Raw genomic sequence first — 13208 nt, 5'->3', positions numbered from 1 at the left:
TTTGAAGAGAAAGATATAATTTTAGGCTAGTAGCCTTTTTTCTAAGGAGAGCAGCATGGCTGTCTTCATAGCCCCCTTTCCTATTCCCTTCCAGGAAGGAGTCAAAGTCTCCCTTAGAAAGAGGTGGCCTAGATTGCAGACTTATCTATTTATATCTCCCTGTAAGCTTCATCTAGACAACTCATGGGGCATACTACAACCTACATGGGCAACAGCACTATATACTTATAGATATGCTTATAATTACATATACATCTTTTGATATACTTGTATTGTTAAGAGAAAGAGAGACAGAGATATAGCAGATACAATTCCTGATATATAGCATTTAATAATTTCAATAGATAGGTGGATGGATGGATAGATTTCAGTGGGTGCTGCATTTTAGGGAACATATTCACAATCTGGAGCACATCCAAAGAAGGATAATCAAAATGGTAAGGTAAGTACAGACCAGATTGAAGAGTTTTAGAATTTTAGCCAGCATAAAATTACACTCAAGTATTTGAATGGTTCTTATGCTGATGAGGGATTAGATTTATTTCCCTTACTCTCTGATGAATGAACAAGTAACAATTGGTGGACATTTCAGAAAATATTTCAGGTCATATTTTTATAAAGAAAAACTTTTGAACACTTTAAACTGTCCTAAGAGTGGAATGGGATGTGTTAGAAACAAGTGAGCTTCCAAACACCAGGGGGTCTTAAGGTGAGGACTGGATAATTAGCTTTCAAGAATGCTTTCGAGGGAATTCCTGCTCTCATATGTGTTGGACTAAGTGCAAGGACACTCTAATATCCTCTAAGATCCCTTCCAACTGTGAGATCTTGTAAGTTCATCTATTTTGTTTTTCTAGACATATTTTGAAATATAGAGAACATTTCTCAAGTTCCCCAATTCAAAGAGATCCTTGTATAAATTTATATATCTACTACAGAATCCTACAGTATTACAACAGTGGAAACAAGTGAAGGTGAAGTACTGGGAGAAATTATGCAATCATCTCTGGGAATTCCCCTTATTATTCAGACTTCAGGGTTTGACCCAAGATGAAATTGATATTCTGGGAACATCAATATTTTACAAAAAAATAGTGAAACCATGCTTCAAATATACATAGCTCAGTAGTCTCTAAGAAGTTCCTGATTTGATCTGCATAACTTTGCTATCTCTTTGCTCCTTTGATTCCATGTTAGGGATGAGCAGCATCACTTTCTGTCTACGGAAACATGAGGTAAGCTGCCCCATTCTAAGATTACTGTCTGTTTGGTCCAGTTCTCCACTAGGGAAAAAGAAAATGTTATCAAGTGTCTGGGTTGTAAAGGTTTTTTTTGATATCTGATCCAAAGAGCAGGTATGAGAATCTATGCACACCACCCAGGAAAATACCCCATTAAACATTAGCATGGGGATACCATGGTTGTACTTCAGATGGTGAAATCCCAGAGATTGTGTTTTCTGCTCACATTCGTTGCCTCTCCCTGACAGACTGACCATATGCTCTCTTGCTCCTAGACAAGTTATCAGGCCTATGGACACATGCCAGAGAAAATCCTGGAGTCTCTGGTATTATTTGGGATTGGAGGGAACAAAAGAGATAAACAGTGACTGTGACTGTCACTAGCCATGGTAGAACCTCACCTGGAGGGTAAATTCAGCCTTCCCATTCCCTCAGTCATGGATTTTCTCTGTTTTACCTTTCCACTACACCTGACCATATGCTAACTAGACTTTGGGAGCAGGGAGAAGGGAAGTGTAGTTTTGAGGGCAACTTTCCTCTAATTTATTCTTGTCTCTCACTTCCTCTGACTTCACAGGGACCCTTTCCTAAATGTCCAGGTTGCCTGTACCCCATGGTATGGATGAGTGGAAAGAGTTAGATGACCTTCCTTTATTTCCTTCCATTCTCTTACTACTCCCACCAATTCCCATACAACATCAATTCAGAGGAATGGTTATAGACACCTTTTCCAATACCCTCCTTCTAGATCAAAATAATTTTCTCCAGGTGCCAGATTTCCCAATTAATGGCTCTAGAGAAGACCAGCAGTTGTAGGCATTTCTGTTTGTATATAATACAAATCAAAAGAATATTAAAAGGTCAACAAAAGCATTAGTGGGAGACAAATGTTCTGCAAGGTGACTAAGATATTTAAAGACTTTTGATACTTAATTGTATAACAAAGCTCCATATGAATAGATTCAAGAAAGTTTGTGCTTAGCGTCAATTAGAACTTGATTTAACTACCTAGTAAGATCAATGGACAATATACTTGGCAAGATTGGCCTTTCTTTCATGCCTACCTCAGATTTTTTTCCCCTTCTCCATCAGTTCAACCTTTTCCTTATTCAATGTTGAAAACATTGCTATGCTAGTTAAATGTTTAGGTAATGCCTGAGTACTGTAAAGTAATGTGAAGAAATGGCAGTTAAACAGTGAATTCCAGGACCATGTACAGTAACGCAGGAATATTAAGGAATAGATTTACTTAAATCTATCTGATGAGAGATTATACTTGAATACTAATGAAAACTCATTTTCATGGTTCAAAATATAGTCCAAGTATAGAATTAGCTACTTCAGTTGTCTTTTGGGGGTGGTCCCCCAGGCAGTAGGAACTTGGGATTTACCAGGAGATCTCAAAATTTATTGTGCAAGTAAGTAATCCAATTGCTTCTGTCACAACTTTTCCCCAATGCGTAAATCCTCACTGTATCCCATTCTCTGTGGTTTGCCAAGATTCTCAGCCAATGCAAAAATGTAATTGTCAACACTTGCTTGAACCCTGCTCATCTCAGGAATTTTACTGTCAGCACACTTCCATCTCTCTCACTTGACTTTAAGTCTACAAAGAAATGAAAAGCAACCCTTCCTCACAAAAGACTGAGAAGTTCTGGTCTACGCTCTCTAAATTTGTTAAATAATTTCTACTGCTAAGAGAAGTCACTTGGCCTTTGAAGATCTAAAATATCTTTTCTCAGATCTATCTGCTGAGTTTGACATACATAACCTATCGCTGGAAAAGAATCAAATATATTACATTTACCTTTGGTAGTCAAACTGTCATCAGGTTTTCCTGAAAGAAAAATAGATGTTCAGAGTTTTAGTGGAATTCTTAGCAGAAGAGCAAACATATCACTTTCTATTGGAATAATTAAATACAAATACATAAAAATCTACTCCTTTCCATTACAATATCTAACCTTTCACTAGAAAGAGGAACAATTGTAGTTCATTTAAATTGTACACATGAATCATTATCAGCAAATGAATTATGTTAACACATATTACATTAAATACACACACACACATATATATACTTCACATAAATATATGCAATATGAAAATTCTATATAATTTATAGTTTTTATGTATATGCTGTCTGCTACCTTTCAAATTCCATACCAGCAAAGAGTACAGAGAAAGACATGAAGGATATTTATGTTGCAGAATATAACCACGTGTCACAATTACTTTGAATTTAGCTGTAAAACAAGTGGGATCATATCAAAGTAAACTATAAAAGATAACATGAAAGTGGAAAACCAAAGGGCTGATACACTGCTGCTCATAGCTAGGACTTTCAAAGCAAAAATCTAGAAAAGTAAAATGTTTCTTAATGAGGTATTGGCTATTTGGTATATTTTTTCACCAGGGTTCAAAGTTTAGGAGCTCACAGCAGTGACATGTGGAGGTATTTCTATTTATTCTTGGAAAAATAATTTCTTTTGTGTAAATCTGAGATAATATATTAACAGATAAAATGGAAGTCTGATTCTTTATTTTAAGCTACTAGTATTTGAGGATGAAATTACACTGGCAGAAATTAAGAAGGCTCTCCATGTATACTGAAGTATTCACAGTACGATTGCTTTAGGACAAAATAAAATAGAGTATATATATTCTGGTGGATGGAATGGCATTGATTAATAATTCACATCACTAGAGTACCAAACTATAGAACACAATCTCTTTGATATTCTAGAAGAATCTGACTCAATGTGCGTTCATGCTTCTGAATGGCACATTTGTTAGTTTCTGAAGACATAATTAAGTGTTCTAGCATGATCAAAATAATATGTGCTTATTTAATAACAAGGTGATTAATAGTTTTTATTCCAATAAAAAAGTGAGTTCCTAGAAGACAGACACTATATCTGTCTCAGCTGTGCTTAAAATTGTAGCAATATGATTTGGCATGAAATATACTTTAATATAGCTTGAAGTTTATTTAGTACCTACTAAATATTAGGGTTATGAGGTTAAGGTTAGAAGTGGAGGTGAAATTAGGGTTAGAGTTAGAGTTAGAGTCAGAGTTAGAATTTATCACTTTGTGAGGCACTGTGGTTGTATCCAAAGAGTTATGATGTCCAGTACTTGCTTTCAAGCTATATGAATCTAATTGCTGAGAAAAGTCCCCTTCAGCAAGCTACTAACTCACTACAAGAGGCAGGAGATTATTATTTAAATATGTGCTGGACTTTAAGTTTTCTAAGAGTTCACAGAGCAAGAGATCATTCTGGGCTGCTCATAAAAATTACCACTGGTTACATCCCAATAATGGACTAAAATGGCATTCAAATAAATACAATCATTCTAGGTTAGATTATCTGTTATCACTGTAAGGTAGCCTCGGCAGCTTGATTAAGCTTTGGAGATGGCAATTAGTGGCATTAAGCAGTATAGGTCTGATGACTACACCAACTTCTGCCCGATTCTAATGAAGAAAAAAAAAAAAGCAAGGAGAGCCATTACTGATGAGCTGCTGATTTTTGGGATGACCCATTTTACTGTTATTATGGGACTGTTTATTTTGTAGGAAGACAGACAGGAATGTGCAGCAAAAATAATGTTGGATTTAGAGTCATTGGATTCATAGATTCATTATCCAGACTCACATCCCATTTGGTACTTCTGTGACTGAAAAAGTTACTTACCTTCCATTTAATATCCATATATTTTTTCAAAGTATTTAACTTCTCTAAGACTTAGTTTACTCAACTATAAAATGAGGAGACTGGATCTTGAAGATCTATTTGAGTTCCAAATATATAATCTTACGATTATAAGACCTTTTCATGGAAGAGTAATATGGCTGTCTTTGTAGGATGCCAATCTTTCCTTGGTAAATTTGTCAAAATGTCTGTGTTTCATTAAATGGTGTTTTCCTTGAATATTTTGTATTTACCCAATCATTTTGTGTGCTATGATAGTCACAAATATGATACAAAAGCTGTGGTATCTATACCCCTGACAGTATCTGAGACCTTCTTCAATATTATTTGTACGCCTATGTCAGAGGTTGTGGATCTATTTTTTAAACTTAATTACTTTACTTTCAGTTTACCATTTTATTTTCCTTCTCCAGAAAGCATTAATAATCAGAATGAAGTATTCTGAACTCATCTTGATAAAGTAGAGAGGATTTGGGAAAAGACAAGTTGGGATTTTAGTTTCAGTTCTACCACTGAGTAGCTGGGCAAAATTAGGAAAATTACTAAATCTTTCTGCATGGCAATTCCCTCATTTATAAAATGAAGATGATAATGTATTATTAACTTCAGAGAATTATTGTGAAGAGCAAGTAACAAAACAAATGTAAAATGTCTTAGGAAGCACTGCATAAATGAGAGCTATTATCATGAATAATTTAAGATGATTGATTTAAAGCTGGAAGAGACTTCCGAGGCCATCAAGGAAAACCTCCTCGTTTTCCACATGAGGAAATGAAAAGTTAGCAGTGTTAAATGGCTTAACGGAGCTCACACAGATAGGAAATATAAGAAGTAGAACTTGAACTCACATCTTCTGACTCCAAAGTCAATAACTTTTCCATTTTGCCATACCACTTTCCCTTTATAGATTCCTTGAGGGAAAAGCCTACATCTTTTTTTATTTCTATCTCCCTCAGGAGATAGAATACTGTCTTGCAAACAGTATTTACTTCATACATGTAGGTTAAATAAATACCACAGTTTCAGTGTTTTCAAATCTATTAAACTTTAAAAACATATTTCTTTTATCCCTATGAGAGGTAAAAGACTATGCATTATGCACACTTTGAAAAATGTAATACTATGCTGAAGAATATATATGAAGTGGCTTTACAAAGTTCCTAAATCAAATTTATAATTCAGGCCTCTGGACTTCCAGTTAGAAGTTCATTCCTGTTTTGCAAACAAAAATACATCTGATATCTGAAACAACCTATGATGAATCCTTCATAAAATAACCCTTTAATAATGTATGAAAATTGTTATCTAAAGTCTACATAGAGATTGATGTCTATTTACAATTTATGCCTTGTTTTCCAATATAAAAGAAGTTTAAATGATTCTATTCCTGATATCATTTCCTTCCCACTCTTCGTCTTAGGAAAGGTGATTATTTACATAATCAACTTGAAATTTTTGTCTTATTTTTCATGTTTTCAGCATCTTTTCTTTCCAATACACTGTTTTCTGCCATATTTCTCATTCATTAATCTCAAGAGTATATAACAGTAATAATACAATAAATTTCCTTTTTCATCATGACAATAATATCTTCAAAGAACTTTAAGCAAGTTTATTAAGTTTGATTCTACTCTCTGAAAGTATCTAGGCAATCTTTGATCAAAATGGATTTTATTCTTCTATTATTACTTTTAAATAAATTTGGTCAGATTGTCTCCATATTGGCCTACCCATTATTGTCATGAATAATTTTATTACAGAGAACACTATCCAATATTTATAATTTCTTTGGCAGATAAATTTGATAGTGATAAAAACTTGGAACTCCATAGGACAAGTTTAAATTTTTATTTTCTCTTTAGTTAGGTGAGACAACATTCACACATTCTCCCACTCAACAATTAGAATAAATAGTACGTTGAAATGCAATCCATTTTTCAGCTTCTCTAAATCTTTCAACACTCTTCAATCAAGTGTTAGAAAAGATGATCTCTAAGGTCTCTTACAGGTCTGATAGGGTATGATTATATGAAACTTTCATCTGAGAATTTACTCACTTTTCCCATGGGACCCAAAACTGTAAATCAACTCTTCCTTAAGTGAATTCTTTAGTAAGAAGTAAACAAAAAATGAAAAACAAAATGTCATTAAGGAATGTCCAAATTGTTTCTAGAATGTATCTGGTAGTCGTGTAGTTCTTTTGACCAACATTAAGAAAAACATAGACCACATTATGATCAAAGTTCTTGTTGCCTTCTGTAGGTAAAGGTGTTATTACTTCCCAAATAAGAACAGAAATGCCAAGATTCATACTTAGGGGCTTGCTTTTCCTTCCAAGTCACTGGCCAAGAGAATTCTATTATCGATAAAATCAGGGAAGAATGAGATGCTTCCTGCAAATGCAGAGAGGATACTACCACTGTTCTTTGCAAATAATTCTCTCTGCTCACAGTGAAAGCAGCATTTTTTATTTTATACTTCATTCAGTATAGAAGGAATCTCAAGATTTCCATGTAACTAGGAATTTGTTATTCTTAGGGCACAGGTTAAACTAGACCCTTTCTCTTTATTTCCAAACAACTTATTTGTTTGGAATATTTAAACAGAAATAATTGATTTCGACAGCATTGTAAAAGAACAAACAATAATATCATTACGTTAGAGTGAGTGTTCTATGTCCTGAAGGATTGTTCAGAACATTGCAATTCTTTAAATAATGAAGTTAATTTATTTTAAAAACTGATTTAGCTTGAAGAAAAATTGACAGCCAAGAGGGAATTTTTAAAAAATCAGCTAAACTAAATCCAGAGCTTTCAGGTCAAAGAAAAATTATACACAAGCAGCAAAAAAGAAGTTCAAGTACAAATGAGCCTTACTAATAATGACCTAATACTTAGTAGCTGACACTTTAAAGAAAAGGGGAGTTTGGAATGTGGTGTTCCAAAAGGCAATAAATAAAAGATGATCTATTCAGCAAAACTAAGTGTAACCTTATGAGAGGGTGGGTGGGGGAGATGGACATGTAATAAAAGAGGATTTCCAAACATTCCTGATGAAATTGCCAAAGCCAAATAGTCATTTTGAAATGGAATGTGGGCATTGAGAAAAATATAAAAGGGTACAAATATTTGTTATATTGAAAAGGGATAAATGAGTAAGGTTTGTTTACATATTTAATAGGGGAATAAGGAAAAACATTTTCTTTCACAACCCTAATATCTTTAAGAGTTAGAGAGAGGTAAGAATGACACAGACAATGTGCATGGTTTTTTTCTAATACTATTAGCAGAAGATAAATTGGGAGTGACATAGGAACTTTACTGGGGAAGAAAAAATAGAGAAATCACTACTATATAATGGTGGTATATACAATGAACATTTTATAGTTATAGAAAAAGGGATGGAGAAAATGAGCATCCCATGAACTTCACTTTCATCTGAATCAGATGAAGAAAGATTGAATACAATTACATAGATTCACTGTGAGTGTGTATGTATGTGAGTGAGACAGAGAGAGAGAGAGAGAGAGAGAGAGAGAGATTGTCTATTCTATCAGTACATTAAGTCAAAAGAGAAATAGGAGGGAAAAGGGTGCAGCAGGGAGGGTAAGTCAAAGATGGAGGACAGGATAGGAAATGGAATAGCCTGAAGAAAAATAAACACATGTTGGAGGGAGAAATATGAAGAGTGCATTAAAAGGAAAGGAAGAAAGTGTAAAAATCCAAGATGAGGGAAAGAACAGAGCTTCAATGGAGAGAGTACAGATTGTTAGCAGTACTTACATGATTGCATGTGTCAAGCAAACTTCCTCTCTTTTAACAATTATTTGTAAAAGGTGGAAGCAGAGAGGAAAATGTGCAAGAGAATAGGATGGAAGAAAATGTACAATTCACAATCTTAACTCTGAATAAAATAGAATAAACTCATCCATAAACTAGAAGAACATAGCAGGGTGGATCAGAAAGTAGAAATCTGCCAGTATGTTGTTTATAAGAAACATAAGAGATTCACAGAGAATTAAAAAGATGGGTTGGAGTGAAATTTAGTATGCTTCAACTGAACTAAAAAGAAAAGGGAAGTGATCATGATTTCAGATAGAACTACAGAAATATAGACATGATAAAGGGATATAAGCAGCAAAATTACACTATGCTTAAAGACAGGCTAGATAAAGAATCAACATCAATTCTTAACATAGTTACACAATTTTTGGGGGGAGGAGGACTAAGAAAACAAGTAAATATATAATCACTTTTTTAAAAAGAGAGAAAAGGGAAAATTTTCATATCAAAAGTGAAAAAGAAGAAATCAAGACAATTGAAGAAAGAATAAAGGACATTATCTGAAACCACTTTGCCTAATTATATGCTAACACAACTAATGATCCTTTATTTCCATTTTAATTATTTTTAAGGCTTTTTTGCTTTTGATATGAAAAATTTGGCTCTTCTTTTAAAAACACTTTATCAACATAAATGAATACTTCAAAAACTAAAATATTCATTAACAAAAGAAGGTACTATTTCAATAAATCAATATCAGAAAAAGAAAATGAACAAACTTTACATGAATTCCCAAAGGAGGAATAAAAATCTCCAGGACCATGTATATTTGCAACATAAATTCTATCAAATATTCAAAGAAAATTAACTACATGAACTGTTTCCAACAGTAAGAGTTCATCCTCCCATTTTTGTTGTTGTTATTGTGCAGATATAGTTTTAATACCTAACCCAGGGAAAGATAAAGCAAAAAAGAAACACAAATGAACAAAACCCTAGAGACCAATATCACTACTGAATAGGGACACAAACACGATAACTAAAGTATCAGCAAGTAGGTTACAACAACATGTTAGAAAAGGTAAACACCGTCATCAGGTTGGGTGTATACCAAGACTGCATGTGTGGTTTAAAATGAGCAAGAATCTGAATACAATATGTAAATAACATAAAAATAAAAATATGATGATATCAATGGATGCTGAAAAGTCTCTTGTCAAAATCTAACACCTCTTTCAAGTGAAAACTCTAGAAATTATAATAATAAATAGTCCCTTCCTTAACATAGTAAACAATATCTATCTATCCAAGAGGAACTATTTTATGTGATCTAGTGAAGTTAGAGGCTTTTAAAATAAGATAAAGTGTTAGGCAGGGATACCCATTAGTACCACTACCATTTAACATAATGTTAGAATGCTAGCTATAGCAACCAGACAAGAAAAAACATTGAGGGAATAAGCATTAGCAAAAATAAATAAAATCACTGCTTTTTATAGAGGCTAAAATGGTGTACATAGAAAACCCAAGGTAATCAACTAAAAATAATTGAAACAATAATTTTAAGAAAGTTGCAGCATGGAAAATAAATCCACGTAAATCATTAGCATGGCTGTATATCACCCATAAACCACAACTGGAATTTCATTCAAAATTCCTACAGTAGCTATAAAATATTGGAAGTGTATCTATCAAGATTCACTTAGAAACTTCATAAATCCAAATATGAATCAATCTTTGCAGAAATAACACAGGCCTATAGAATTAGAGATGCATTCATTGTTTGAGGGTAGAATGAATCTAGGTGATAAGAGCTTACATAGATAAGCTGGACTAAATTAACGTATTTGTTAGCACTGTCTCAATCAAGCTAGAAAGGAATATTTTATAGAGCTAGAAAAAATTCATATGAGGGAACAAAAGGTCAAGAATTTCAAAAGTAATTTATAGAAAAATGGGAAAGAAGGGAGTCTATCTATATCAGATCTCAAAAGATACTTTAAAGCAGTAATATTAAACAATTTGATAATGCTTTAAAAATGAGACTTCTTTCATTGGAACAGATTATATATAGAAGGAAACAAAAACAGTAGCCCAGTATTCAATAAACACTCAAGATACAACTTACTGAGTTGAAGGTCTTACTGTTTACAAAAAACTGCTGGGAAAATTGGACACTAGTATGGAAGAAATTATATTTAGACCAACACCCTATACGATATACTGAGATCATCTCCAAATAGCTATGTGACTGAGATATGAAAAGTTACATCATAACTAAAGGAAAAGAATAAGTAGAAATTACCTTTCAGATCTATTGATAGGAAAAAGTTCATGACTATAACCATATAAGTATTAGAATGGACCATATCAATGAAAATTATTTTATACTATAGCATTTTGTGAAATGTAGCAGGAGACCCATGGAAGAAATTTAGGTGACATAAATAAAATTTTTATAAATTTAAAAATTAAATCATTTACAAAACAATCTAATGTATAGTTTAATGAAAATGATCAAATTTGACTCATATTCAATACTAAGTAGAGAGTAACAATAACTTACGTTTATCTAGAATTTTAATAATTGCAAAGTGCTTTATATACATTATGTCACTTAAGTCTCACAAAAAATATTAGACATTCTAGGTATTATTATACCTGTTTTATATAAAAAGGAGGAAACTTAGATTGAGAAGTTAAGTGCTTCCTTAGTCCATGGTTACACAGTTAGTAAGTGATAGATATGGCATTTGAACCCAGGTATTAGAGACTCCAAGTTCAGCACTTAGCAATCATAGTCTTTTTGATGAAAGAAGAGATGGAACTCTTTGAAGGTTTTTTTTTTGAGGGGTTTGTCACATACTAGGAGACATGTGAAGAGAAATGTGATGGAGTTCTCAGAAATAATACTTTATTTTTATGTAGCATCCTTTCTTCAGAATTCAACACTTTTACCGTATGCTATCTTACAAGACTACAAAATATCTCTATGGGGTTTTATGTTATAAATGTTATTACTTCCATATTTCCAAAGATCTATAGTTTCATCAAGACAGGAATCTCTTCCACTAGCACAGATCACTTTTTTCTAGGCCATTATAGATGGTCTTTAGAAGTTGTTGTGGACAGATGAAAAAAATCATCCAAGTGTTAGTAAAATCATCTCTTAGTACCTAATCTTCTAGTGAAGGTTCAAATTAAAGGTGGAAATACTAAGAGATTAAATAGTCTTCACAAGGGCACATAGAGAATAGCAATCCAGGACTATGACCAAAGTTTTATAGCATTTAAATCTAATTATTTGTTATTTTTCTTTAGTTTTGCTGTGGGATGGGTTTGGTGAGGATTTATAAAATTAAGAAAATTGAACTTTTAAGGGATTTTAGATACCAGTTACATTACAGGATTTAAATCTTTTGTTTAACAAGTATCTTGAATATTAAACCCAATGAAGCCTTGTTGATCTTTTAATTTATTTTGTTTTATTTTATATTATCATGTGGTAATAAATAATGATGTAGCCATGACATCTAAGCATGATTATATCACTTGTGGTACTATATGAGTTGGAAGCTAAAAGTCCATATTGTCAAGTTCTCTGTTTTTTTTAAAGTTCCTAGCTACTGTATTTCCAGGTTAGGTACAGAGAATAATTTCTTTCCTTTTGTGGGACAGGTTTGGAAATGGAAAATTAGGATAATTTAAAGATTTGTCTTACCCTTGGTCATAAATATACTACCAAAATAATGTGCTGTAATTCCAGGATCACACACAGGAAATAAAACTTTCCTACAAGTGATCAGACCAGTTGGGTTGAATGTGTTCCACTAGTATATTGTAAAACAAATTTGCATCAAAGGATCCAACCATCAGTGATTCCTTTCCTTTTATGTGTAATGGGTTCTTTTGGGAAATAAAGAGTTCATTTATTTGATCATTAACTGAGTTAAGAAAGTAATAAAAAGTTTTCAAAAAATTTCCATTTGTTTCTTCTATCTCTTCTCATTAATGTTATTATATGAAGACTAGGATAAATTCCTTTTTTATTTGTCTTCCACTTTTCTCATTTATCTCTGACATTCAGTCCTTGAAGAATGGAAAAATAAAGGCCAGATTGGTTATGTTTATGAAAGCTATAAAGGCTACAAGTGTGTCACTCTGGTTTCAATGTAATTAGAACATAACCTGTTTATTTGATCTACAGGTAACCTTGGCTTATTTTGCAATGTCAGACTGAATAATCAACTCTATCCCTTCTTCTTATGAAAAATATCAATGGGACCATAAATCACCATCTTTTTTCTTCAGGTTGAGGTTAAAAACATATCATTCTGCTTAAAAAAGGATGACCCCATTTTGCAGAGTAATGTGTTCCCTTGGACTTAGCTGGAATGATGAATAATGACTTGCATCACCCTTGGCTGTAACATATACCTGTGCTCCTCTTGAATATCACAAATATTTGC

The 13208-nt window shown here is 32.9% G+C and overlaps 1 protein-coding gene across 5 annotated transcripts in view; it reads right to left on the bottom strand.

The window, feature by feature from the left end:
• Positions 1–13208, bottom strand: part of B3GALT1 (beta-1,3-galactosyltransferase 1) — a 722358-nt gene that overhangs the window by 411112 nt on the left and 298038 nt on the right. For all 5 annotated transcript variants that reach the window (XR_011967677.1, XM_072612208.1, XM_072612209.1 and 2 more), the window contains exon 3: positions 3049–3078. The gene's annotated coding sequence lies outside the window, so the exon portion shown is untranslated. The remainder of the gene's footprint in view (positions 1–3048; positions 3079–13208) is intronic.

This window comes from Notamacropus eugenii, chromosome 5 (genome assembly GCF_028372415.1).
Source record: "Notamacropus eugenii isolate mMacEug1 chromosome 5, mMacEug1.pri_v2, whole genome shotgun sequence".
Classification (NCBI taxonomy): Eukaryota; Metazoa; Chordata; class Mammalia; order Diprotodontia; family Macropodidae; genus Notamacropus; species Notamacropus eugenii.
Note: the sequence above shows the minus strand (reverse complement) of the source record. Positions and strands in the feature narration are given on the sequence as shown.